This window comes from Balaenoptera physalus (assembly GCF_965194825.1).
Source record: "Balaenoptera physalus genome assembly, chromosome: 3".
NCBI classification, from domain to species: domain Eukaryota; kingdom Metazoa; phylum Chordata; class Mammalia; order Artiodactyla; family Balaenopteridae; genus Balaenoptera; species Balaenoptera physalus.
Genome location: NC_138890.1, coordinates 136,673,851 through 136,701,246, shown reverse-complemented (window position 1 = coordinate 136,701,246; position 27,396 = coordinate 136,673,851). Strand labels below are relative to the sequence as shown.

Here is a 27,396-nt window from a genome sequence, read left to right as displayed (position 1 = left end):
CTGAATTCTCAAAGGATCTACACCACTGCCATGTTTCCAATCCCTTTTTGTACATTTTTATATCATGGCTTGGCCTCATATATTAAAGAATTTAACCACTTCAAACCACTTCTCCATCTAGTTCCTACTAGGTCTTTCATTTTTTTCACCAGCAGACATCCTCAAAAAGCAACTACTATTCTTTTACATGTAGCTGTCCAGAGAGTGGCATGGACATATATACACTACCAAATGTAAAATAGATAGCTAGCGGGAAGCAGCCGCATAGCACAGGGAGATCAGCTCGGTGCTTTGTGACCAGCTAGAGGGGTGGGATAGGGAGGGTGGGAGGGAGGGAGATTTAAGAGGGAAGAGATATGGGAACGTATGTATATGTATAACTGATTCACTTTGTTATAAAGCAGAAACTAACACACCATTGTAAAGCAATTATACTCCAATAAAGATGTTAAAAAAAATAAAAAATAAAAACTGGATACAAAAAAAAAAAAAAAGCAACTACTAACTTCTCCAAGTGTTTTGACTACACTGAAAGATATTCACAAAGATTACAGGTTTATTTCACCAAACATACTCCTTGCTGTAATTTTCATATTGTTTTCACAAAACTGACTGACTATACATATTACAAAATCATGCTAATAGTGATAAAATCAAAACTCTTTGAACAATAATGACCAACATACATCCTCGATTAATATCATGATTTAGGCAATAGCACCAAAATAATTACACAGGGCTTCATTCATTCATTAATTCAATCAACAAATATTTCTTAGATTATGTCTCATGTATTATGCAATGTTCTAGAAACAAAAACAAATTACTGATTTTTGTCTTCTACAGATATATAGAATAAAAAGTGATGTGTAAATAAATAAATGCAGTGAAATGTTACAGGTGTTATGACTAATTTTCAGGATACAATGAGATCCCAAAGGAGAAAATAATCAGTCTCATCTTTAAGAGGAGAGGAATGATATTATATAAGTATAATTGAAAGTGAAAAATAAACATACAGTCACATATCCTCTGATTAGGAACAGATTAAAAACTTGATGTGGCCCAATTTAAGAAAAAACTATCACTTCAAAATTTTTGCCAATTCTTTGTGTAAGCAAAAGAGGATGCCAGAAGATAACCCTGTTACCCACTCATACTATTAACCTAATATCTTGTGCAAGGCAAGACACATAGTATATGGAATCCAAACTTTAGAAAAGGGGAATTGAATGTTCTCTTCATGATTACATAAAGTCCTACAGGCAGATAACATTGACTTGAGGAAAATCTTTCTCTGCTTCAATAGTGAATTAGACTATACCATCTCTGAGAATTATGATTTGATCAAGGAAACATGTCTCTGTGTGTGTGTGTGTGTGTGTGTGTGTGTGTGTGTGTGTGTGTTCTATCCCAAGTTGCCAGTAGGAAACAAGAAGAATTCAAGAAGCATTGGGGGAGGAAGACATATCTTTATCACACACTAGCAGAGAGGCCCTGAAGTGTGCCTGGATTGGGACACGGGATTGCCACATATGGTGATGCAGGCTGTGTAACACAAAACTCCAGGGCTTGCTTTTCATGATATGACATCTTTAAAGTGATGGAAGAAAACAAGTGTCAACGTAGAATTCTACATCCAGTGAAAATATTTTTCAAGAATGAAGGCAAAATAAAGATTGTTGGGACAAACAAAAGCTGAGAGAATTCATCACCAACAGAGCTGTACTACAGGAAGTTCTTCAGGCAGAAGGAAAATGATACCAGATGGAAATTTGGATTTACACAAAGGAATAAAGAGCACCAGGAATAGTAAATGTGAGAGTAAATATAAAGAAATTTTTTATCTTTTAAAAAAATAAAACTTAAAGCAATAATGACAACAGTCTATTGTAGGTTTTATATATAGAATACCACAAAGGATGGGAGGTGAAAATGTAAGATTCTTGCACTGAATATGAAGTGGTATAACATTATTTGAAGGTAAACTGTGATAAGTTAAAAATGTGTACTATAAATTCTACTGCAACTGCCAAAAATATGAAACAAAGAGTTATTATCAATAAATCAATGGTAGAAAAATGCAATCATACAAAATAGTCAATTCAAGAAAGAAGGCAACTATAGTATAGCTGATTCACTTTGTTATAAAGCAGAAACTAACACACCACTGTAAAGCAATTATACTCCAATAAAGATGTTTAAAATTTTAAAAAAAGAAAGGGAAAAGGGAACAAAGGAGATACAGGATAAATAAAAAACAAATAACAAGGTGATAAATTTAAACCAAACTACAACAACCAGATTAAATGTAAATGGCCTAAACATTCCAATTAAAAGGCATAGATCATCAGGTTGCGTCATAAAGGTAAAACCCAATGATATGCTGTTTCCACAAAACTCACTTTAAATAAAAGACTCAGATAGGTTAAAAAGAAAAGGATGGAAAAATATATACTATGCAAACAGTAAGCATAAGAAAGCTGAAGTGATTCTATTAATATCAGAGAAAGTAAACTTCAGAACAGGAAATATCAGGGATAAATAGGAACATTTAATAATGATAAAGGAGTCAAGAGGCCATATTAATCATAAATATATAAGCCTCTTAAAAACAGTGTTTGAAGATACGTGAAGCAAAAACCAATAGAACTTAAAAGAAGAAACAGACAATCCACAATTATAGTCAGACGTTTCAACATACCTTTTCTCAATAATTGATAGAACAAGTAGACAAAAAATCAGTAAGGTTAAAAATGAGGGGAAGTAAAATATAAAATTCAAGAGAGTGAATTTGTCTCATAAAATAATTGAGGAAGACAGATCAGTTGAATGGGACAGTAATAGGTTTAGTTACCAGATGAAAGGCAATCCCTGGAGTTTTGCGGTACACAGCCTACACTGCCATATGTGACATACCTATTTCCCAGTCTAGGCCCACTTCAGGGTCTCTCTGCTAGTGGGTAATAAAGATATGTCCTCCTCCTTATTTTCTTCTTAAATCCTTTAGTTTCTCATTGGTAACTTTGAATAGACACACACACACACACACACACACACACAGAGGTTTCCTTGAGCAAACAGTAATTTTCAGAGAAGGTGCAGTCTCTAACCAGGGCAAGCCATAGTACATAACAAATCATAGCAGTGATTTCCCAAACTCTGGGTTTTAGTTTAGCATAACACCACAGAAGCCTCATCAAAAAGGCCCAAGGTGAACAGTGGATTTCTAATCACTGCTTGATACAAGGATAAAAGGCCTAGCTGCCTTGCCTTGATTTGGGACAGTTTTAAAGAGCTGTTCAAATTCCAGAGCTCTACTTGGAGGCAGCTGTGCCCTCTGTAATAATGGCATCCTGCTTCCTTCACTTTGTATTGTTCCTAAGACCACTCCCCCAACCAACTTCCTACATGCAAACCTCTATCATATAATCTGTTTCATAGGGAACAAAACCTAAGATACAGAGAAATGATGGAGATATGAGAGAATAGCCAAGTCAGAGAGATCAAACACATGATGTTTAAGGAGTGGGTGAGAGAAAAAGGGACAGAAAATATATTGAAAGGGAAAGGCCAAAGAGAGAAAGAAGAAACAGTGTCAAGCAAAAGAGAATTATAAGAAGACTCTGATATCTGACTGTTCATTAGATAATTGGATACCAGTGTCGGAAATGGTTAAGCCTGGGTTTGGGAGTTTCAGCACAGAGATGTGACAAGATACCATGACAAGTTAAAGTCAGGAAAGAAGAATATTAAAAAGAATGCATTGAACATTCAGGGTGTCAATGACATGCACTCTTAGAAGTGAAGTACACTGAAGCTTGCAACTTACTTTGAACTGGATGGATTGATGGATGGATGGAAGGACAGACAGATAAAGAAAATACAGTAAAACATTATTTGTAGAATTTAGAGGTTAGGTATACGGCTAGAACTATGCCCTGTATAGTTCTTTAAACTTTTCTGAATGATTGAAAATTTTATAAAAAATATTGGAGGGGGGAGGATACATTGACTTTGACGTTGGGGAAATTGATGACCTTTCCAGAAAAGTGTTAGTGCAGTGTGGAGATGTGTGTAGGAGACAGATTGCAGTAGGTTTAAGAATGAGCAGAATGCCAAAAAACGGAAACTGTAACTGTCAACACTTTTTTTCCAAGAAACTTGACTGCTAAGAGAAAGAGACAGATAGGACTGTAGATAAAGGAGGATGTAGGATTGAGAGAGGTGATTTTTGTTTGCTTTCTTGTTTTGTTTGTTTTGTTTTGTTTTTAGATGAGAGACTTGCATATTTACGGTTTGTGGGGAAGGAGTCAGTTGAGCAGCAAGTTATACACTTTTGAAGGTAATTTTATCAGCCTTTCCTAATCCTTAAGTCAGAGCCTTTCTAAAGATAATACATTGCCAATGACGTTTATTATTAGGAAAAGGAACAGATTTAAATAACATAGAGAGGAGCAGTTCTGTGTTTAGCTCTAACAATCTGTAGTTCTGGGGAAAACCCCTAAGTTAGGTCTGGCTACAAAATCAGACCCAAAAATGCCCACCCTCTAATTCATAGGTATGTTAAGAGAAGAAACATTTATTCCTAGACAGAACTTTATATAAATCTTGAGTGTTTCAGTCTGGCAGGCTTGATACGAAGCACCAGTTCCACAATATTCAGTCATGTGATTTGGGGCAAGATATTCTCTAAGCTTCAGTTTTCTCAACTACTAAGTGGGAGCAATAATAATACCTCCTTCAGAGGGTTGTTATCAAGATTAAAAGACAGGATGTATGTAGAGTTATTTAATCAGCTCTGGCACATATGAAGTTCTCAGTAAACAGTGACAATCACAGAGAAGTTTCTAAACTCAGAGTTCCCATTGTCTGATGAGAAACCAGGAAGGGACTTTGTGAAGACACATGTGAATGGCTTGATAGAATACTTGGCACTGGAAAATGAGGTACCAAATTGAAAATTGCAGGTGCCCAGACACTATTCTTCTCCTCAGACATAATTAACTTGGGCTGGGTTGTGGCTTCTGCCAAGAAAAATGACTACAAGTTTCTCCCTGTCTGTTCATCCTGAAGGTGTCAGCTAAAGCACAGCCTGCTCAGCCTGGTTACCTGCCCAGACTAGTACCCAGAGGCTGAGATGGGACACCCTGAAGGCAAAAGTATCCTTCTAACCTCCATCGGCCTCACAACTCTGATGAGGATCTTTGTTTCGAAGAAGAATCGTGTTCTCTGAACACCCTGCTCCTCCAGGAATGTTACAGCTGACCAGATTCTTTCAAAGCAGCCTCTACTTCACAGACAGCTTATGTGAAGCCCCCAAATCAGACATGCTTTTACAGCCATGAAGTAGCAAGAAAAGACTTTTATTCCCCAAGACTCCCAGAATATGAACTCCAGATGAGATCAAAGGTAGCTCTTTGGGTGGGAATTGCAAATATGAGCCTGGTATCTTCAGCATTATGTTGTTAATACTCCAGGAGCAATGAAAAGCCACATGTAAAAACAAATACTCCTGTTAAAATAAAAGACCCTAACGGGTTGCCCTCTTTCTATAGCCCACCGATGCCTTCTCCCAGCAACTTGCATGAGTCTCAGTGAAAACATGATTAGATGCGTCAATTTTAATTTGACCCTTAGGAGCGCAACAGACTGTTGCACAATATTAATTGTGCATTATTGTTCCTGGTGATTGGGGTGGTTGAAACTGCACCACCATACACACACACGAACGGCTTCACAAAAGCCAGGATTTCGGGGTTTTTCCCTTTATAGTGAGAAAAGGGAGAAGAGACTAAGCTGGGTGAGAGAGATGTGAAATATAATCTACAGTCCTTGGCTTACAACAAAAAAGGCCCACTAGCTTGAAAAATACTGAAGTCTTCCCCAGTTCCTGGGGAGATTTTACACATATTTCTTCTGACTTAGGTCAAGGTATTACAAAGACTTTCTGAAAGAGTGGAACTGATTAACTCAAGCTCTTACCCAGACTGATCCAGGACAAAGGATAATGATACAAAAGAACAGGTTGCGATGTTAAGTAAGGAGAGAGGGCAAGGCTTATGGTTTCATGGTACCAATAAGCTTAAGGCTTTTATTTTCATCTAAATCCTTGAATTTCTAAGTTTAGAAGTTCACCAGCTTGCTGGTCCTGGCCAAAGGGAATATGATGAATTTGTTAACATTTCCCCCAATTCTGAAAAATCAGGCAAGTTTTTTCTCTTTATGGTAACATTTTACTTTCAAACTTACAAAAGAAGTTGCAAGCGAAATTGCTTTATGAGTTACTATCCTATGTATGTATATTATTCTTTATGAACAGTTTAACAATAGGTTGTATACATCATGCCCCTTTCCTCCTAAATACTTCCATCTATACTTCCTAAGAACAAAAGCATTCTCTGACATAACCACAGTATGATAACTAAAATCAGAATTTAGTTATCATTTTATTTTCTAATCCAGAGTCAAAAATCCAGTTTTGCCATTTGTCCCAGTGACGTTCTTTACACAATTTTTTTCAGTCCAGAATTCAATCTAAGACCATTCCTTGCATTTAGTTATCATGTCTCTTTAGTCTTATCAGAATTATCTTTAATTAGGGTATCTTCAGTAGACCTCCTTTTCAACTGGGAATCTGACCTGTCCCAGTGTAAGAAAAAAGTTTTCCAAATGAGACTTGATATTGCGAAGCCTTGGTGTCTATAGCTAGAATTTGTGTTCGATGGCTAGAGACTCCTGGCTGCTCTCAAAAGCCAGAATTATTACCCTCTCTAGTTGCTCATTGAATAAACCTCTCCTTCCTTCAAGTCATCCAACAACCATTTGTCTTAATCAGTCACAGTCTGTTACAGTCACAAAAGTGCTGACCCATAAAAAACAATCTGCTCAAAAATCAGATTGTTTTCCTTTCAAAAACCATCAACACCCTTACTATGTAAAACAACGTATCTGCTTATTTGGCCAGAAAGAAAAGTAGAATAGAACACAGACATGATTACAATTCCAACACTAAAATATCATGAAATAAAATGTTTGTTCCTGAATAAAATTAAAGCCACTCCCAGCTTCCCACAGCCCATGTATCTCTTTGGATGAGTTAAACAGCTAAACGGACAAGTTCAACATTTGATTCTTCATTAAAATACTTGGAAACACATACTCTTCCCCTTAAATAAAAATGTGTATGTAAGGTTCTATTTCCTGAGCTCTTCCCAATGACTCATAAATTCATATCATAGCATTTAGAAAACAATTAAGAAGGAATTGTTAATAGTAATCATAAATGTAACATTATAATTCTATAGGTAAATCATTAGTTTAGGGATTTTTTTTAAACCAGAAACCAAATGGTATACCATAAGATCACGGAATATAGACCTGGCAGAGATTATAAGATGTCAAAGACCCCAGTGTCCTCATTTACAAATAATGAAACTCAGAAAGGTTAGGAGACTTGCTCAAGGACACACAGCTAACTAATGGGAGAACCCAGACAAAAACATAAATCTTCTAACAGACAACATCAGACCCTGGCCACTGTGGGATGCTGTAGGAGACAGGTATGGCCCATTAAAACTAGGTGAAAAACAAGTTTCTGAAGATTAAATCCTATTTTGGATCCACTAGAAAACATCCCAAGTAAAATGAAAAGCAGAAATTACTCTTTTATTCAGAGAAGCTAACTTATACAGTGACTTTTCTGATTTATTTTTTTATAAAGTTTATATTTTCAGGTCATATAGTTCTACAAAGGTGAAATCTTAAATCTTTAGAGCACTTTACCCTAGTTCTCAGAACACTTAATAGTTTAGAAAACCTTAAAAGGGATCACCAGCAGTTCTTTAATTAGCCACTGCCTTAAACCACTGTTTGACTCCAACAAGGCAGGCCAGGAAATTCTCTAAAGGCTTTAGAAAGACAGAACAACCCTTGGAACTACACCCAACCACTAAACACAGGAGTTTAGAAGACAAAATGCAAGGGCCAGACGGGCAGTTACCTAAACATTCACTTTCAGAGAGTGTCCCCTGTGTCAAACCTCTTCGTCTCTGTCTTCCGTAACTGAATATGGCTGCTTTGAGTTTTTTCCTTGACATCCTTGGGTCTCTCATTGCGGTCGAAACTTTGGTACCAGAGCTATCAATAGGCCCCTCACAAATTAATCTGTGGAATAAAATGAGAGCTAGCAGTGTACAGATGAGGACAGATACTGGAAAGAATAAAATTTCATATATCCACACACTTGGTTGTGAAGCCAAGCCAAAAACTATGGTCTTTCAACTCATCTATTTCCCCAACCTCCTGTTACAAGTCATGCTGCTTGGGTTCTGAAGCCAGGCAGACACGGATAAGATTCAAGGCCTACCACTGTCTCTTGATAACTGTGTGATCTTAGAAAATTATTTAATGTCTCTCAGGCTTAGTTTTTGTGGTAAAATGGCAGTGAAAATATCTATCCTACAGAGGTGTAATGAGGAATAAATTTCCTGCTGTTAGGAGATACTTAACAAATGTAGCTTCATGAAGCCTGGACTCTATAACAGGCTTTCCCTAAGGTTTATCAGAGACCAGGGAAAGGAGTAAAAGAGCTCATACAACATCATGTAATGAGTCAAAATGATAGATGGGATTGTCACTCTGCTACATGCAGCATTTAACTCTCCCCTTGTACTGAAAATGAGACTTCCCATTTTCCATTCTAGAAAAATCCTCTTCAATGATTATGTCATTAGATTTCTGTTTCTGAAGGGAAAATTATAAACTCCCTGAAAAAGCTAATTCTCACGCCATAAGTCACAACCTTAATAAGGGGTTAACAAGTTCAATTAAAATACTGAGTAAGATTTACATCTGGGGGGCAGCTAGAGTCGTGGAGGAGAGGACTAAACGTCTTCTTAGCATTCTTTACTCCATAAAGCATTTATCATCCCTGAGGTTCAGCGACCCTGGAAGTAATCTGCACACACTGGGTTTCCATAAGCACCTTACAGTGCCTGCAGGGCCCACTGGCTCTAAGCCAACTGGGAAAACTTCAAGTTCCTACAGAGATTGGCAAATACTGGGAACTTGTTAGATAGCTGAATACCTGTGATTCATACCTGTCTTCTCAGAATATGCAAAAGTCTAACCACAAATGAAGAGAAATTTGATGTAATATTATCTGATGCTAGCTGGTATCAGTTACTAACCAACAGTACAGAAATACATGCCTTGTCAGTAAGAGTATCAGTGCTTGATAATTGTCTAAGGAAATTTATCTTGACTAAGACATGTTCTTCCACGTATGTGTTCCAAGAAGCAATGGGATGAATAACCTCAGGAATTTTTCTCCTAGAATCTAGGGCTCAATGGCGGGATAGGGGGACTTCTCAGAAGACTAACTTTCAATTAGCCTTGCCCAGACAAGTTGACTGATTAGACCTTCGAGGATGTTGAGTATCTACAGGATGTGGTCTGGTGACTGGATTTTAGGTCAAAGTTCAGTTTTATCCATGGTTGTGTCAACTAGTCAGTGACCTCAGGGAAATCTCTTCAGCATGCCAATCTTCAATTTCACTTTCTACCAGTTGTCAGTTCTGACCTGTTGGATCAGATTCTTCCTGTCTTCCCATCTAAGATTCAGGTCAGTCTGTCACAAGCTTCTACCATTGACCACATCCTCTTTGCCAAGACACTCCTCCCTTGGCCTGCCCCAGCCTTGTTTCACCCCTCCAGGTAAGGTAACACCTAGTTATAAACTAAGTGTCAAACTATTGCCTGTCTGAAGGGGAGATGCCTTTGCTTGTTGGGACACACCTTTTTCAGGCACCCTGAGGCCCAGCAGCCAGGTGGAAGAATCATTGCCACTAAATTCTTGGTGGTCCAATCAACTAGACTCATGTGTAAGGCATCCTTAGGACAACATACGCACCTACAGAGGGATGAATAGATTGTACTTGCTAAATAATGCCTGAAGAATGATTTCAGTCCTAAGAGAAAGATATTACATAAACACAAGTTATAACATTCTTAATGCCAATCTACACCCAGGTCTGTAGACACTGTTATGCTACATAAAGATCCTCCGGCTGAAGGCCAAAAGAAATGAGTAATATCCTGATGGGTAATTAATTTTCTATTCAAACTGATGTTTTTGATCAAGATGAAAGATGACATGACGATGCTAAGAGTTGGTGAGCAGAGAGGAGTATTTATACCATGTGGGAAAAGCATCAAGGAATGAAGAGCACAGACAGCATGAAGTTAGAACTATAACAAGAAGTGAGGCCTTCCAGAAAGGCTATTTGTGGAGATGTCTACTGTTCTGTTTAACAAACATTTATCGAGTGCCTCTTATGTGCCCAGCACGATGCTAAGCACTAAACACCAAGGTAAATAAGACGTGGTCCCTGCCTGGACAGAGTTTATACTCTTATACCATGTAGTTGACACTTTGCTAAGTAGTCAACTCACCTGGCTGTCTGTTAAAACTAGAGATTCCCATCCCCACCGGCCAGGCCTTGAATTAAAGATTCAAGGATGAGGGCTAGGAATAGTTATGTTTTTCAAGTGTCTCTGATGATTTGATGATTAGCCAAGTTTGGGGAAACACTGGTCTAGTGAAACAAACATCTGATGATTATGAGAACAATTTTCTCTTTGATCATAAATAATAATTATGCGATTTTTCAGCAAAGTGGAGACCACTCAACTCATCTCCCACATACAACAGCTGAAGGCTCACCTCAATCTTACACTTTCTTTGGTCTCCAGTGCTTCAAACTGTGCAAAGAACATAATCAATAAATATTTGTTGGGATTTCCTTGGTGGTCCAGTGGTTAACACTTCACCTTCCAATGCAGGGAGTGCAGGTTCGATCCCTGGTCGGGGAGCTAAGATCCCACATGCCCTGTGGCCAAAAAAAACCCAAAACATGAAACAGAAGCAATATTGTAACAAATTCAATAAAGACTTTAAAAATGGTCCACATCAAAAAAAATAAAATAAATCTTAAAAAATAAATAAATAAATATTTGTTAAATAAACACCAAAGTAGGTAGATAGAAAAATAAATATAGAAAGGAATTTTCCTTCAAATTATCACATTAAGAAAAGTTCATATCTATTTCAGAACCACAAATGCTAAGTCACATACGTTGATCTTTTCTGTAACAACCTTTTGAATCTTTCAAGCATATTCTCTTGGTAACCTGAAATCATTTTTGAAAAAATGCAAGCTATAAATCAACACAAAAATAAACAAACAAAAAAATTCCTGAGGTTTTCTATCAGCGCCACCTGCCACCATAAAGAACTTTTACTTAATGATTTTTTTAGAGATGGAGGATTTTGTTTGCCTTTTGCAGGGAGTAAAGATTCCTTGTCTCTCCGAATTACCAAATAAGAGATATAGTTCTTTCTATCATTTCTGTTGCTTAATCTAAACCTGATTTCTTCCAGAATTAGGCAGATATCTTTGCCAGTAATCTTTTTAAATGTTTCCTGATGACTTCTTATTTCCTTCAAAATGTCATAATTATATTACAAGGAAATTGTAATGAAAGCATCCAAACTTTGTTCAGGAGAAAACTTGATAATCTGGCACAGTTAATGGTAGAATGCAAGAAATATACTTTATTTACGTGGAACTTGGGGGAGGGGAAGAGACATTCAATGTGCATATGAGGTCTTTAGTGATTTTATATTTGAAATCCTTGCAACATTTAAAAAAAAGTGATGTTTTGAGCTCTAGTTTGGTTCAGCTTTTAATTGGTTGAATCCATGATAAACATATAAGGCAAAAATAAAGCTCTGAAAGCATTCTTAGCCAGTATCCTTGCATTTATTGCCGAAGCAATCCATTTATCATTGTTGAGAAATGGGGTCAGTAACATCATTTCATCTTTCCTGGGGCGACTAAGAAGCAGCCTTTTCAGGAGCCAAGAGAGATAGCTGTCTCATGAGTTTCATTTTTTTTCAAGTCCCTTGTTGCTACAATTTTAGAAAAAAATGTGTTTGAGGTCACTTAGTGTTCATGGCAAAACAAGAGCATGTAACAAAGGAAATGAGTGAGCTGCCCTACAGTGAGCAACAGTTTCACCCATTCATGATCCAAGACTCAACAGAAATGAAATTTAACTGACCCTGAGTCAGGTGAGAAGTAGAACTCTCCGGACCCTTTAAGCATTTTTGCTTGGAACACTCACCAACCAAAGAACTATTTTGCTCCTTTGGATCAGCAAGGTTGCTTTCTTACTGATTTCACAATGTTCCTCCTCAGGCACTAATCTTGTTTCTGGATATTGCTCAGAACCATGTCTCAGGAGGCCAACCAGCTGTCAATGAAGAAGCAAAAAGCTTACGTATATTGGAAGAAAAGAAATGAGTATATTTCCATATTGTTTGTTTGTGTGTTTGTTTTTGTGCAAGAATTAGAGACAATCAAAGAATGCCCTGTAGACTAGAGAGAGCTTTGGAGATTCATGAAGTTTGGCAGTGAGGCATCGTATTATCGGATGAGGTCCATTTTAGTGGCACACCCAAGTTTAACCCCACTCCTTGCCTGAGTAAACTGACTAATTGATCTTATCTAACAGTTTCTGACTGCCATTATCTCCAACCTAGAGTGAGAATATAAACTTTAGGGATCCATAGCCCTATGGAAAAAGAACAGCCTAAAAAAAGAAAATATGGCAATATATGTACTGAAGTCCGAATGTGAGAATTTGAAAAAAAAATAGCAAAACATGATTTAGCATATTGTTCATCTGAACGTTTCCCTGAGCATCTCATTATCTCTACTTTGGATCTTACTGCCAGTTTGTAAATTAGGAATGTCACTCTTTGAGGTATCCCATGAAAGATCTTTTTTAAATGCTACCATTTGTCCATCTGGCATCACTTTGTAATTATGCCTCACCTTTACTAATGGTACTATTAATGATAAATATTGTCAATCAAAACTAAACATCTCTTTGTGAACGTACCCTACCTCCTGTTTCAATGTCAAATTCTAGTGATGTCCCTGCTAACCAATGAGGCTCACACTGGTGCCATATCCTAGTTGATGATAAGCTTCAATTGCCTCGACATTTATGTTCCTCAGCCGCTTTCCTGACTTCTCTTCTTACTTTACTTTGCACACTCTCCTTTGGTGACTTCATCCACACTCACTTCACCTTGGTATATGTAGATGATTTACAATATATGTTCTCTGCCCAGATAATTATTCCATAAAATCAAATGCCCACTACTAGGCTCTCCCTTTATGAGTTCTGCCAAGAGTCAAGCCATCAAATTGTATATGGAGCCACAGAAGTCCCTCTGAAGATGATCTAATATCTGAATATACCATCACAGCATAGTGAATGTGCCAACTTCTTTCAGGATTTTTTATCTTTGAATATGTTATTGCCTTGGTTTGGAATGTTCTTCCACTTTATCTTTTGTGAATTCAGTTCATCCTTCAAAATATAATCCAAACACAGCCCTGTAGGTTCTGAGACTAGGGAGGATTTGATGACAAGACAGAGTGTTCAATAGTCAGAAAAGCCAAAAGCCAGTAGCAGATGTGCCCTAGAGACTACCCAGAGTTAAAATTATCAAAGCCAAAGTTGCCACCAAGTTCAAAGGCAATCACATGGAGATAAATCCAAAAAGATCAGAGCAAGGGTGATATAGTGAGCAGTGATGAAACAGGTCATGAAGAGCAAAGGTAGAAGGGAACAAGTGGGCCAAGACGGCTACCTCCAAAGGGGGTTGAAAACTCTGTGCTTATTTTTACTGAGTATGGGCTTCATGGTTGGCTGTATGTAAAGACACAGTATCAAGATAAATTCTGTACATTATTTATATCTTTATATGTCTGTCTCTCATAGCAGCAACAATAAACAGTAAAGGCAATACACTCCTAAAGAAAGAGACTTTTCTTTATGTTTTCTCCGTAACTCCAAAGAGAGAAATATAACTTGAGTGAATCCAGTCATGCCACATCACACTGACTGTGAATCGGTGAGTATCATTCAATTATAACCTGAAGGGGTCCCTAAAGGTTGTCTATTCTGACTCACTTTTATCATAGAGATGATATGACTGATATTCTTCCCCCTTTGGCCTCAAGCAGTTGTCCTTATCACTATCTGGTAATCCATTATGCACCATCTGCAAGAGTCTTACGTTAACTTTTAACTTGCTTTTTAACTGTTTATGTATAATGCAGCTGTAATCTTCTTGTGGGTAGTGCTTATATGTGAGTTTATTTTGGTCTGCGGTTCATTCCAAGTGACCAGAAAATCTGGCATTGATTTGCATGAGACTTTTTGTTCAAAATATATTTTGGAGGCAGAAATAGAAGAAGCAAAGCATAAAAGTTTTTTGTTTTTTTTTAAACTATGAATTCAACTTAGGAAAGCCTCAAAAAATGTTATGAATTCCATTTCTTTCTTCCAGAATTGGTTGTTTTTATGAATGAGAAATATGTGAAAAGTTGATTGTTTTCACAGTTGAATGTAGGGCAAGAGCTCTGGATGTGCCAAAATGCTCCAGGAGATTTTCATACACTTTTTCCCAAACTTTAACTTAATTACTGAAAAACTGATTTTCGAAAATATGTCTGTGACAATATGCCATTACTCGTGGCATTAGTAATATAACGTGTATGTGTGTGTGTGTGTGTGTACTTATAACTACCTTAACTTGCTTTTATCGTATTAGATCATTTTGACTACTTAATTTCATCAGTGGAACAAACTAATTCTATGAGAAACCTAATCACTCAGTATCTGGTAACTCTTTTTGTTCTCCAACAAACCTGAGACAAAGTTACTGTGACTAAAACAAAAGTAAACACAAGTTAGTAATTACTGAGAAAAAAAGGTGTTTTCTTGTTAAAAACAAAAAAACAAAAAAAACACACCATTTTAACAAGAAGCAAGACCACCAGTGTACACTTATAGTTCTGCCTTGGGCAGGAAAATGAACTAAGTGACCTCTTTCCATCATTTCCAGCCCTGTGACTCTATCAGCAAAAGGCTTTCAGAGTCATGTGATAGCATAAGCCAAGACTGCTGGTAATTTCAAAGTCTTTCAACTATTTTCCCAGGAATTTTATCCTCTCTGGGTTATAAGCTTCACTTCAGAAATATGGGAGGTGACCATGATAAAGCAAAGAGGCATCCCTTTGGATCAACTTGGAAGGCCACGTGCACATGTGCAGTGATACAGTGCAGTCACACCCTGTAAGTGCTGTTGAACATTCACATCATGACTCAGTCCAGGTACTCACTTACTAATCCAGTTCAGGCTCCGGAAACACAGCCAAATTTCAACCAACTTAGATTTCTCACCTTTGGTAGTACTTGACAAGTTTGGACAACTATGTCTTACAAAGCCCCAAACAGGTAAGTTTTTACTGGATTCTAATTTCACTGTGTAATCTCCTTTTGTTTACACAAGCAACACGTGATTCAAGGTGGGAAAAAACAAGCTAACTACATTTTGACTAAAATGAACTTTGACCTTGTCTACGTAAGGCAAGAACTTTCAAACATAATGTATTTATAACCCTCCCACCCCCATTCCTAGCCTTCATTCAGTTTGGGTTCTATACACAGCTAGAAATAAAAATGAAAGGGAAAAATCTGAGGTCGGTAACATTACAGTGTTAGATTTAGACTTTTGGCAATCCAAAAACAAAAAGTTCACAGATACATTTCATATGCTCTTCTAACAAACAGAAGACTCAGACTAATGTTTGTGGAGAAATACACCCTATTATTTCCTAAGAGGCCCCAGCAAGTCCCCCAGGAAACCCACCAACTATTATACCCTGAGAGGCCTTTTGACAGTTCTTGATCATTCTGTTTGGCTCTATGACAGTCAAAAAACCCTCTGTCCCCAGAAATATTCCTTTAATATAATTAAGCAAGAAGAAGTTCAAAGCAAAAATTTGCTGTTTCCTCTGCCTATCCAGTCTTTCCATCAAACTGCTAAGAAAATGATGAATAATTCATTTGCTATGAAATGGTTCCACTTTTGCCATAGCAAGCAGTCTAAAGAGGGATATATTTCACAAGTGTATCTATCTATTCCCTAAAAACGATGAGGCTCATTTACTGAGGAATAAAAAAAGCAAGCCGCACACCATATACCATACAATCCCATGCTGGCAAGTTATACCTTCGTATGTATAAATACAAAAATACACTGTAAGGCTAAAAACTACTAACGTAATGCCGATTACCCCTGGATGGTGAGATTATGAACATTTATGGTTTTTTCCTTATATGTCACTGTCTTTTCTGAAATGTTTGCAATAGCATGTGTGACTGGCTTTTTTCCTGCCTGTAAATATAATTTAAGAATATAAACATTTACTAACAATTATAAAGAAACAATAAAGCTATTTTCATTTTTTTAATAAAATGAAAAAATATTAGTCAAAGTAAGTCTGCACTAATGTGGCAATTTATTCCTTTGCCTCAATATGAACTGCACCTGGAATTTAGAGTTCAATCTTAAATTCGGGAGTTATACTAAGAGCGCATAAGATTTATTCATTAAAACATTTCTAGACAGTTCTTCTGCATCCTGTAGGTGTGGCAAATGAATGAATAAAACTCATACCATTTTCAGCATCTCTCAGTCTCTAATCATTTGCATTACTTTTCACAACCAAAAAGTATACCACTAACCAAATCTCAAGCTATAAATATCTCTATCCCAAAAAAGGAGATGAGTCACAAGTCACTTTTAAGAAATACAATAGGACTTTTTTTTTTCTTGTAATGAACGCTGAAAGGGAAATGTTTTACTTGTCCTGACAATTCTAGCAAGCTATAGCCCAAAAATATGAGTAGGACACTGAGCCAAAAGCTTTTCTAAGGCTAGACAAAATACTAGCGGCATTAGTAAAGAACCAGAGACACCTATTGCAGCATTCTTGGGGTTTACAGTGTGATTATTGTTTTATGAGAAGAGAAGGTATCTTGAATGCTATGACAATTTTGTTTCCTAGGAGCTAGAAAAACTAGACGGTGAGAGGGGTGAGGGGGGACAGTAACTGATAAGGAAAAAGTACAGTGGCCGAATGCCTTCTCAAGGAGGTATTTGTGAGATCTTTTCCTCTTTTATGAGAATTTTAATCTCCGGAATCAGAATTTTGTTTGAAGATGTATGTAAGCCCTGGGGGAGTTTCTGAGGTACTGTCTTCCAGTAGATACCCTAATGGACAATCTGCTCTGCTTATGATGATAAGACTTTAGTCCAAGTTTGGTCTTTCAAAATGCAGCAAGAATGTGTCAGCATCTCTCCCTACCTCATGAAACACTTTTCCTCTATTTCAAATTCATTTAATGGCAATCCATGCTCTACCTAACTATATGGAACAAGCCAACCGCAAGGTCCAAAATGAGTGTTACTCTGTTCCTTTATCAAGATTATAACTGGTGGTTAAATATCATTCTCCAACACCCCCACCAGCCTGCCCATATTCGGGCTCGGGCTGCAGAAGATGGGGGACCTGTTGCCTGACATGCCAATGTTGAGACTCTCTTCATTGCTGGATACATTCAGCGTACTACAGGTCTCCCAAGTTAACAAGTACTGGAACAAGGTGGCCGAGAGTGATCAGCTGTGGAGAAACCTGTGTCTGAGGAAATGGAGCGTCTTCTCCTAGCAGTGCCTGGGTGCACAGACATGGAAGCAGTACTTCCTCAAAGCGGAGCGTCAATGACATTGGCACAACCAGAGACCTTTGTCTACAAAGAAGCAACTGGGAACCTCAATACAGGCAGAGGGTACCCTAGAGGTACCCTCTTACCCTCTTCTTCCTAAAACTTGCTGTTTTAGGAAGAAAAAAGAAAGAGGAAGAGCAGCAAGGTAAAGGGGGCCTGAGAAGTTCAAGCTGTCTCTCCTATCCATGGCTAGAGCTTTGAGCTTTCCTCTATTCCCCTGAAAGTTTGGCTTCTTCTGACCTTACTACCCTGAGCAGGACAGTTAGGCCAACAGAGAGACAGAGCCTGCCTCTCCCCATAACCTTGGATATTCTATCCAATGCCCAAAGGACCTGATCTTTTTCCTTCAAACCAAGAAATAGAGTTCTTGTAAAAGTTGATTTCTTGCCTATCTTTCCCTTTCCCCAGGATTATACCAGTGAGAAAGAACAATTAGCAGGCTACTCCCAGACCAGTGGTGCCCTGGCAATGCATGGTATACATGATTTGTATGTCTAAAAGGAGGCGCTGCTGACAATGGTGGAGAAATCCAGAAAGCATCTGGGAAAATCCCTGACAAGGCATGCCTTCCTTTCAGCCTCTACACCAGGTGTCACACACACACGACCAAGAATCATCTTTCATGGTCCAGTACAAACTTGTACCCTGGGACCTAGGCCAAGCATGATCCCTTTGGGCTTACCCAGTTCAAACTTGTAAAGTGTGTCCCTTCCACTCTACCCCCAACCAATATACTCACACACATGCACATGCCATCTCAACCCAGCCCCTATGTAATCTCATCAATCATAAGGGAAACATTTTATTTTTAATTCTAAAACTGTGCTATACACTGCAGACAGTTTTGTAAGGTTTGGACTGTGGGCCCTAACACTTGTCTTATGCAGTTGATATGTCTGAGTTCTTTCCTAGTGTAATAGAGCTACAAGGGTAACACTTTCTTTTTTTAATTTATTTATTTTATTTATTCATTTTTGGCTGTGTCGGGTCCTCGTTGCTGCGCGCAGGCCTCCTCTAGTAGTGGCGAGTGTGGGCTCCTCTTAGTTGCAGTGCTTGGGCTTCTCATTGCGGTGGCTTCTCTTGTTGTGCAGCATGGGCTCTAGGCACACGGGCTTCAGTAGTTGCAGCACGCGAGCTCAGTAGTTGTGGCTCGTGGGCTCTAGAGCACAGGCTCAGTAGTTGTGGCTCACAGGCTCTAGAGCGCAGGCTCAGTAGTTGTGGTGCACGGGCTTAGTTGCTCTGCGGCATGTGGGATCTTCCCGGACCAGGGCTCGAACCCGTGTCCCCTGCACTGGCAGGCAGATTCTTAACCACTGCACCACCAGGGAAGCCCAAGGGTAACACTTTTAGTAAGAGTATGCTAGTTTCCACATTTCTCCATAAGTCAAGACTCTGGATAGAATAGGCTTTGAGCCTGAAGAAAAGGTGGCGGGGAGGGAATTTTTTTTTTTTAAGTAATAGTTTTCTTGTACTAAAACTGATATCGGCCTGACTCTATTTTAATACTCATAGTTAAACCAATGAAGTAATTATATGGTGAATGTGACAGCAGCATTCTTCTTGTCTGCTCTACACTGTCTGACTTTTTAAAAACTGGAAGACAGAGGGAATCTTTGTTTCTTTTGGAATCTGTTGATGTCCTCCTGTTTGGGGCTGTTTCGTGGGCCTTGCTCAGCGGACACTACTCTGTGCTGCCCAGACCCCCTTTAGGAGTTGCTCATCCCCCTGCTGCTGTGCATGTTAGCTGCTGGGACTAACAACTAAACGCTTCTCCAGGAACTGCGCTCAGCTGAGGGAGAATGACCCACTCCCTGGGCGCAGCCTGCATCCAATGCCTGATCAACACGAGGGGAGAAAGGTCCAGGCCCCTGGCCTCAACTGGAACAACTCCAAAGGTCCATCCCAGCTCCAGAACTCCCCATAAGATCATCTGAAGCTCCTGTCACAATTGCGTTACAACGCAACTTCTTCCTCTGCCTCCCTTCTTCCCTCACCTCTACGCAGATATTTCTGAAATCATACCTGGCAGCACCTATGAGCAAATCTCCATCTCAGAGCTTTCCTCGTGGGGAACCAAACCTCAGACAGCTCCCAGATGCTGTCCTGGGAACTAGACTCTGAAAGGAGATTTTGGAGCTGGATCCCTCACTGACTGGCCAGCAATGAAGACTAGTGGTAGGTGGTGCATTGATTGCCCTTAGCATGTAATTCAACTGCAAAATAACTTCACAGTGGTGAAAGGACCACCTATGTAATTTGCAGGACCCAGTGCAAAATTAAAATGTGGGGCCCCTTGTTCAAGGAAAAAAAAAAAAACTAGGAATAAACAATGCTGCCAGAGATTCTTTATAAAGTTTTTCCCTTTCTTCTGCAGTCTCTGACTTCTCATGGGATTTTAATTTGCTATCTACTGTTGTCGATTAAAATTTTTAATTACTAACTTGAGTGCTACCACTTATCTTTATATTGTGCAATATCAGTTTTAAATGCAGATATAAGATTATTTACCTCGTATGCAGAATCATAGAAATGACACAATTCATAGCTCCTAGCTTACACTCGAATATATACTTCGTTCTTAGCAGAACAGTGGAAAAACAGCACAAAAATAACCCAACTGTTAGTTTCACTTCTTAATACACACATTCTACCAACACTACCTTTGGCTTACTGATGAGTAAAGAAAGACTGAAAAGAAAAGAAATTATGTCCTATCTTTCTCTTTCCTTGCATCATCCCGGTCCCCGCCTCTCACTCAGCTACAGTCTTACTTACCTTTTCCTTGCTTTGCATCTCCCTGAACTCCCACGTATGCTGGAGAATTCTGAGTTCATGGAGCACAGCAAATGCTTTGCGCTAATGGAATGGCACAGAATGGTGGACACGCATGGTGCACCTATCTCCGCTGTTCATGCACAGGTTCCACTGCCCCATCAGACTTCACTTACAAAATACAGTGCAAAGATAAAATTATTAAGAATTTCAAGATGGTGACAGCATAGTATTAAACCAAGTGTGGGACATTTCTAAGCATAGGGCCCTGTGCAACTCCACAGGTTGCAAACCCATGAAGGAAGCCCTGAGTATGAACTGGGTCAGGATATTGGGAGAAGGAAATGCACTAACAAATATAACACCTAAGGCATTTGAGAGGTTCACAAGGACTATGAAACTGGATGGCTGTTGCTCTGGACCACTGATACCCTGGAGAAAGACAATGGAAGGCTGAGGGTGATTAATCACCAATATAAGGTGAAATGTGAAAGATGGGGCATTTTGGCTTACAAAGAGATTCTCATCTCCTACAGCCGAAGGGCAGAAAAGACTGAGGATCAAACTCAGTACTTAATGACTGCAGGAGCACAGGTACTAAGAAAGCTGAATTCTCAGCTTTAGCAGGCCTGTTTTACCAAGGCCAAGGTCCTGATTGGGAAAAAATGGAACCCTGAAAACTGAGATGAGAACATTTGAGCAGATTTGGTCAAAAATCTCTGAAAAGAGACATGCACCCCTAATGTTCATAGCAACATTATTATAATTACCAAGATATGGAAGCAATCTAAGTGTCCATCAATAGGTGAATGGATAAAGAAGATGTGCCATACACACACACACACACACACACACACACACACACACACACACACTGAAATATTACTCAGTGATAAAAAAGAATAAAAATTTTGCCATTTGCAGTGACATGGATGGACTTGGAGGGCATTATGCTAAGTGAAATAGGTCAGACAGAGAAAGACAAATGCTGTATAATATCACTTATATGTGAATTTAAAAAATACAACAAACTAGTGAATATAACAAAAAAAGAAGCAGACTCACAGATATAGAGAACAAACTAGTGGTTACCAGTGGGGAGAGGGGAGGCGGAGGGGCAATATAGAGGTAGGGAATTAAGAAGTACAAACTATTAGATATAAAATAAGCTACAAGGACATATTGTACAACACAGGGAATATAGCAAATATTTTATAATAACTATAAATGGAATATAACCTTCAAAAATTGTGAATCACTATACTGTACACCTGTAACATATAATATCGTATATCAACTATACTCCAATAAAAAAATCTTGAATTCCCAAATTTCCCTGAGCCAGGGATCAGCCGGCTTTTTCTATAAAAGGCCAGATAGTAAATATTTTAGGCTTTCTGGGCCATGGGGTTGCTATCACATCTACTCACCTCTGCTGTCGCATCAGTAACAGGAAAGCAGACATAGACATAGACAGTAGATAGTGAATAGGTGTGGCTGTGTTACAATAAACCTTTATTTACAAAAGTAGGCCACATTTGTTCTTTCAGACCAGTCAAATCAAAGTCATAAGATAGAAGTGGAACATTAGAGACCAGGCACAAGCAGGGCCAGAAAGTACAAGTAAACTGCCTCAACAAACAGCCAGACCCCATGTCATCCACAATTTTTGCACCCAAGACTGTCCCTCAGCTTACACCTTTGGCTGCATTAGGAGTGGGGATCCTTTTTGAGAAGGAAACAAATGAACTTTACTGACAGAGGAGTCAGCTTGGTGTGTGGTACAAGTCAACACTGGGTTATTGCTTGAGCTCATACCTTACTCAAAGTGGGGAGTAATCCTTCCAAAGGACAGGATTTCAGGCAGTGCTGGTCACCCACTCTGAGTAGAAAGAAACTGGCCCAAGGTAAGAGTATATGCAGAATCTTAGGTTGAGAAGGACAGGTGGGGGAAAGAATTTGTGACTGCTCAAGTGCTTATAAGGAGAAAGAATGTGAGACTGGATTCGAGGAAGTCTCAGAAAGAGGCATGTATATACACCCCAGAATCTCAGAGTCCATTTCCTAGGGATCACGACCTACCACTGCTTACCTTGTCCTTATATTTATTCAAGTAACCTTTTATTTCCTACTAGTGTGCCGGTCACAGTAGTAAATGATGAGATTACAAAGGTAAATTAGACTAGGTCTCTATCCTCAAGAAGCTCACTGTCTAAATGAAGAAAATAGGCATGAATACAATGGGATCAATGACACTCTATTTAAAGTAAAGGACAAAGTACCATAGGAATCCAGAGAAAACAAATGAGAGTGAAGAGAAACTTTGTAGAAGATGGACTATTTGAATTTATATAACACGTGAAGTATAATGTTAAAAAAAAAAAAAAAAAGTATGTCCTTTCCTTCCCACAGGCATTAATCCTATTCCTAATTTTCCTTTCCCACCCAACAACTATTCTATACTTTTTCCTTACTAACAAAAATCAAAAATTCAGAATGGCTATATTACCACTTTAAAATACTTCCTTCAACTCCCTGTAGCTAGCTGTGGTTATGTGACCCAGTTCTGGCCAACGAGACATAAAAGCAACTCTATTACATGAGATTCTGGAAAATGTTTTTTAAATTGTTGTTGTTGCTATTATTACTATTATTATTATTAAAAAGAGACAGAGTAAGCTCACATGTGCCTTTTGTTTTTTGCTTTTGTCCTTAGTCTGAAATTTGAACATAATTCCTAGAAGTAGAACTTAAGTCCATGAGGATGAAAGCCATATATTAAGGATGGTAGAACAAGAAACAAGAAAAAAGAAGGATCTTTATTTCTCATTGACATCCTTGAACAATGACACTGGAATGATTACCTCCAAGTCCCTACTAAGTCTGAAAACTCAAACCCTGTTTGGTTAACCACTGTAGTTCAGGTGTAAGCTGCATGTGGCCCAAGAAAATCTTAGCCAATAAACTATGCAAAGGTAAACCAAGAGGTCTACCATACTGATTATTTTTAGTCTGTTTATCTTCCAGGAGCAACACCATGAATTTCATTGGCCTTTCTTGATGTGACATCAGTTGTGTGCACTTTTATGCCACTTCTCTCCATGCGTGAGGAACCCTGGTATTTCAAGTTGAGAAAACATTTCACAACAGAAGCTAAATACTCTGAACTTGCAAGCAACAAGATGAGAAACATGATCTCTCTGTTTCAGATTCACAGACACTTTATAGGTGATTCAGAACTTCTCATAAACATCCTCAAACTAGATTGACAATTTAACTTTTACTTTGTTCTGTGTGATGAAAAAGGTTGTAGTGCGGGGCAGAACCCTTATACTCTAACACTCTCTCCCCTCTCAGCAAATCTCTGAACCCTGAAAAGAATATCATTTCCACCTCTGAGTCTAGATGATTATACTGGAACTAAATGAATGATGTCAGAAACCAGGTCTTTAACATCACCACACAAAGAAATATGCTATTGTACGATCTACTTTCATCATTTTTCTGACTGTGATTGACCCCAACAATAACCACAGTAACAAGGAAAGGCAAGAAACCAATGCTGCTAAAAGCAGCACTGTGGAGAGAAAGGGGAGCGTAAGGAGCTCCGGAAGAGATAGTTAACTTGATAACTGAAAATCCTCACCGCAGTTTCTAATCTTGTTGCGAGGGCCTTTCTAGGATGGTACTTCAGTATCCCCTTCTGTAAAACGGAGATCATACCATGCTTTACAGACCATGCTTTGATGTTCTGTAGATAAAAATCTTATTTTTTCCACAGTTATCCCGATTTATTTTCTCAGACTATGACATTTCTCAAAAGAAGCACAGAGATCTTTTTTCCCAGGTCTTTTGTTCAGGTTGGTAGCTCTAATTTGAGTTTCAAATATAATATGATATTATGCAAAAATTAGGTCTTAAGCAACAAACCTGCAGTAACTTTTCTTATAAGTTTATTAAATCCTGCCTAAATTCACTATGTCTTAAAAACATGATTTTCTACACCTCTGAAAGATCCCAAGAGGGGACAGGATTTTGTTTACTCTCACACAGAGGCTGATTTATTTTTCCCACATGACTTATGTTAGGGACCATCTCAGAGTAATACTCTTCTTGAGGTGTAAACGGCACACAAAAAACTGCATATGATTTAATTACATAACATGGTAAGTTTTGCCATATGTGTACACTCATAAAGCCATCACCACAATTGAGAAAATGAATATAGCCATCATTTCCAAAAGTTTCTTCTTGCTTGAAGATAAAAATCTTAATCAGTGTTAAGATGCATTAAATTTCCAAAGGGTCAGGTGTGCACGTGCGCACGCGCGAGCACACACACACACACACACACACACACACGCACAGTAATAGTATCACTGGCCTTTAGTCAGAAGACACTGGTAGAGGGCAAGTCCATTTGACCTTATTTCTTTGTAAAGTATTAAAAGAAGTTGCATAAAATTGCTTTGAGAAGGGAGAGTTCTCACAGCATTAGGAACTGAGAGTTCCTAATGTGCTTTGGATTGCTGTGAAACATTTCAAGGATTAAAAAAATTGTCAAGGGAAGCCAATGATTCTGGAAACAGCATAGGACATGGTGGGGGGAAGTACAGAAACAAAACCAAACCCTCCACAGCCTTAGAGTCTGGAAAAACATCTTGACTTTTTATTTCAGATACACCTGAGTCTTCTGGGGCAACAAATGGGAAATCACAGCTCTACCAACAGGCACCAACTTGATATTTTAGAGGCTTGCTTTTTTTTTCTTCCTGCAACTCAGACAGGTTTTTTTAAGTCTTAGCAGAACGGCTAGACTAGGTAATCCACATAAGCAGCTGCTGCAATGTGATCTTTTTCTAACATTTTAATGTAGAGCTGTGAACTTTTCTGGCTTTGGGCTATGTTGGGAACATTTGGAGTAAACTTACTTGATTTAAAGGTTATTACTGTTAGGACTCTGTCTGATCTGCCTCAGATGGAGGGTTTGCACTGAACAGTCACCCATGATATCAAACTACAATTGAAATGGGAAGCAGCTGATGTGTGAATGATCTTCAAATACTGATCCTATGCACTTAAAAAAAAAACCTTAAGATTATTTCCTTACTTTTAATTTCCTTAAGTGTAATAGAATTTTATTTTCTAGATCTCAGATATTTACTCATATCCTGCTCATTAGCCTCTTGGGGGATAGGACTGGATGATCATCAGTGTGCTGTAGAAGGAAAATTCTCAAGCTTTGACATTCGACTACCTAGGTTCCAACCACAGCTCTGCCACTTACTAGCTGCGTAAGCTTGGGCAAATCACCTCATCTCCACCTTTCAATATCATCATGTATGAACTGGGGATATAACTGCATCTAATTGGTAGAGCTGGTGCCTGTATTAAAATACATAGAAAGTGTTTACTATAGGTCGCATAGTAGTCACTCATTAAATGTTTATCTCGGGTGCTAACATCAATATAATAGTTAATACCAATCTTACAGACCAATTGTATCATATGTTGCATTTACTGATTATTATTGCGACAGCTGGAAGAGAGGGAAAGAATTTGACCTGAGGCTTTTAACACATACCTTTTTAAGATAATGTAATAAAATTTTGGCCATTTTGCAAATGTGCCTCAAGATCACATAAAGGCCAAGTTTCCTTACTTTAATAAGGAGTAGGGTCTACTAAGAAGTAGTGATAAACTTTCCCTACTTATAAGTAGGGTGAGATTGAATATCCTCCCCCATATCTGACTGACATTGACAGACATGCGCTTCTAAAGGAGAGCTCTGGGTATGGTTATTGTAGAACACTTACCATAGAGTTCTTCTTGCTTTTCCCTTTTGCTGGGGGCTGGCTGGGGGTGGGTGCGCCCTCAGGACCAGATGTGGGGCAGAATCCCTTCCTAAAACAGTAAGAGATACTAATTACAGACAGACAGGCCAAGTACTCAGAAACTTGCAAACAAAAACACTGTGAACATTTTTTTAATCAACAACTACATACTGATACAAATTTACATGGCTTAAGACAGACTGGGCTGAGAGGAGTTATGAAGCCGTTGTATCGGGTCACATTGGCTAGCAGGAGGCAAGAGTTGGGTTTTATAGTGAATGCTAAGATATGCCAGATCCGCCCCCCCTCAAGACTAACTCACTCCTTCTTCTAGCTGTAGGGAACGCTGGTTGCCAATGGCTCAGAGCTGGGTTCCTCTCTGAGATTTGTGCTCAGCCAAAGAAAGCTGCCTTACCCAAGGTTGTACCCCCTCGTCAGACAGCCTGTATCCAATGCTTGGTTACAGCAAGGCCCCCTTTCCTCCAGGGTGCTCACAGTTCCAGAGCTCTGCCTGCCTTGGCTGAGGCCTCTGTTGCCACTGTGCTGAAGCTTACCTCCTCCCCTTACCAATCCTGCTTCCCTCACTCCTTTACAGATAGCGCTCCTGAAAGCACTCCCAGTGAATCTCCTGCATGCAAATCTCTAGCTCAGATCTGTTTTCAGGGAGCCCAATCTTCCACAGATTCTTACTAATCCTTGCCACCCAAGTTCCCTGGGTCAGTTCTCTGCAGGCTGACACAGTTCCCGCCCATCCAAAGACTAACTCTGCTCTACCCGGGCATGAAGCCTATTTCAACCTCCTTGATACCCAGAACATGCTCCTATTTCCCAGTAGAGATTTTTACAACAATGGGGAGAAGGAGGAGGAAGGATTTTCTGACATCTGGATCAGTTCCAGGAGAAAGCTTCTTGAGCTTCTCTGCTCAAAGCACCCTGTGCACACTTGAAAACTCTACATCTGGCTTGCCGGCTTTCTACACCCACACATCCAGGCAGGCCAGAGACACCCTGAGGTTGTTTGCAGCCATCTTCCTGAACTCTTACTCACACTAGTTTCCAAACACCCCCTTCAGTC

The 27,396-nt window shown here is 38.9% G+C and overlaps 1 long non-coding RNA gene across 5 annotated transcripts in view; it reads right to left on the bottom strand.

Annotated features, from left to right (window-relative positions):
• LOC309657934 overlaps positions 1-27,396 on the bottom strand; it is a 138,853-nt gene that overhangs the window by 85,031 nt on the left and 26,426 nt on the right. For 2 of the 5 annotated variants that reach the window (XR_014261969.1, XR_014261970.1), the window contains exons 2-3: positions 12,190-26,391; positions 8,003-10,892 (exon numbers count right to left, since the gene is read on the bottom strand). This is a non-coding gene — a long non-coding RNA (uncharacterized lncRNA). Of the gene's footprint in view, positions 1-317; positions 10,893-12,189; positions 26,392-27,396 lie in introns of those variants that run through there. The other 3 variants (XR_014261972.1, XR_014261973.1, XR_014261971.1) reach the window with 3 other exon arrangements.